Source organism: Schistocerca gregaria, unplaced genomic scaffold (assembly GCF_023897955.1).
Source record: "Schistocerca gregaria isolate iqSchGreg1 unplaced genomic scaffold, iqSchGreg1.2 ptg000746l, whole genome shotgun sequence".
NCBI classification, from domain to species: Eukaryota; Metazoa; Arthropoda; class Insecta; order Orthoptera; family Acrididae; genus Schistocerca; species Schistocerca gregaria.
Window position 1 is genome coordinate 32,501 of NW_026062122.1, and position 2,500 is coordinate 35,000.

The window sequence follows — 2,500 nt, forward strand, 5'->3', positions numbered from 1 at the left end:
TCTACATGAGGATAACAACGACACCAGAGATTCCGAGCAGTGAACTATGTTAGGCAAAGGGACAACGTGGGTTAGGTTAAGGGACAACGTGGGTTAGGTTAAGGGACAACGTGGGTTAGGTTAAGGGACAACGTGGGTTAGGTTAAGGGACAACGTGGGTTAGGTTAAGGGACAACGTGGGTTAGGTTAAGGGACAACGTGGGTTAGGTTAAGGGACAACGTGGGTTAGGTTAAGGGACAACGTGGGTTAGGTTAAGGGACAACGTGGGTTAGGTTAAGGGACAACGTGGGTTAGGTTAAGGGACAACGTCGGTTAGGTTAAGGGACAACGTGGGTTAGGTTAAGGGACAACGTGGGTTAGGTTAAGGGACAACGTGGGTTAGGTTAAGGGACAACGTGGGTTAGGTTAAGGGACAACGTGGGTTAGGTTAAGGGACAACGTGGGTTAGGTTAAGGGACAACGTGGGTTAGGTTAAGGGACAACGTGGGTTAGGTTAAGGGACAACTTGAGTTAGGTTAAGGGACAACTTGAGTTAGGTTAAGGGACAACTTGAGTTAGGTTAAGGGACAACTTGAGTTAGGTTAAGGGACAAATTGAGTTAGGTTAAGGGACAAATTGAGTTAGGTTAAGGGACAAATTGAGTTAGGTTAAGGGACAAATTGAGTTAGGTTAAGGGACAAATTGAGTTAGGTTAAGGGACAAATTGAGTTAGGTTAAGGGACAACTTGAGTTAGGTTAAGGGACAAATTGAGTTAGGTTAAGGGACAACTTGAGTTAGGTTAAGGGACAACTTGAGTTAGGTTAAGGGACAACTTGAGTTAGGTTAAGGGACAACTTGAGTTAGGTTAAGGGACAACTTGAGTTAGGTTAAGGGACAAATTGAGTTAGGTTAAGGGACAAATTGAGTTAGGTTAAGGGACAAATTGAGTTAGGTTAAGGGACAACTTGAGTTAGGTTAAGGGACAACTTGAGTTAGGTTAAGGGACAACTTGAGTTAGGTTAAGGGACAACTTGAGTTAGGTTAAGGGACAACTTGAGTTAGGTTAAGGGACAACTTGAGTTAGGTTAAGGGACAAATTGAGTTAGGTTAAGGGACAAATTGAGTTAGGTTAAGGGACAAATTGAGTTAGGTTAAGGGACAAATTGAGTTAGGTTAAGGGACAACTTGAGTTAGGTTAAGGGACAAATTGAGTTAGGTTAAGGGACAACTTGAGTTAGGTTAAGGGACAACTTGAGTTAGGTTAAGGGACAACTTGAGTTAGGTTAAGGGACAACTTGAGTTAGGTTAAGGGACAACTTGAGTTAGGTTAAGGGACAACTTGAGTTAGGTTAAGGGACAACTTGAGTTAGGTTAAGGGACAACTTGAGTTAGGTTAAGGGACAACTTGAGTTAGGTTAAGGGACAACTTGAGTTAGGTTAAGGGACAAATTGAGTTAGGTTAAGGGACAAATTGAGTTAGGTTAAGGGACAAATTGAGTTAGGTTAAGGGACAAATTGAGTTAGGTTAAGGGACAAATTGAGTTAGGTTAAGGGACAACTTGAGTTAGGTTAAGGGACAACTTGAGTTAGGTTAAGGGACAACTTGAGTTAGGTTAAGGGACAACTTGAGTTAGGTTAAGGGACAACTTGAGTTAGGTTAAGGGACAAATTGAGTTAGGTTAAGGGACAAATTGAGTTAGGTTAAGGGACAAATTGAGTTAGGTTAAGGGACAACTTGAGTTAGGTTAAGGGACAAATTGAGTTAGGTTAAGGGACAAATTGAGTTAGGTTAAGCGATAATCTGGTACAGCCACAGTTAGGTTAAGCGATAATCTGGTACAGCCACAGTTAGGTTAAGCGATAATCTGGTACAGCCACAGTTAGGTTAAGCGATAATCTGGTACAGCCACAGTTAGGTTAAGCGATAATCTGGTACAGCCACAGTTAGGTTAAGCGATAATCTGGTACAGCCACAGTTAGGTTAAGCGATAAACTGGTACAGCCACAGTTAGGTTAAGCGATAAACTGGTACAGCCACAGTTAGGTTAAGCGATAAACTGGTACAGCCACAGTTAGGTTAAGCGATAAACTGGTACAGCCACAGTTAGGTTAAGCGATAAACTGGTACAGCCACAGTTAGGTTAAGCGATAAACTGGTACAGCCACAGTTAGGTTAAGCGATAAACTGGTACAGCCACAGTTAGGTTAAGCGATAAACTGGTACAGCCACAGTTAGGTTAAGCGATAAACTGGTACAGCCACAGTTAGGTTAAGCGATAAACTGGTACAGCCACAGTTAGGTTAAGCGATAAACTGGTACAGCCACAGTTAGGTTAAGCGATAAACTGGTACAGCCACAGTTAGGTTAAGCGATAAACTGGTACAGCCACAGTTAGGTTAAGCGATAAAGTTGGTTAAATTTGGTATTGTGTGGGAAGGGGGCAGAGAGAGAGGGGGGGGGGGGGTGGATAGTGGTGGCAGTACACGGATGCCTGAGTCACCGTCAGATACGTCACGTC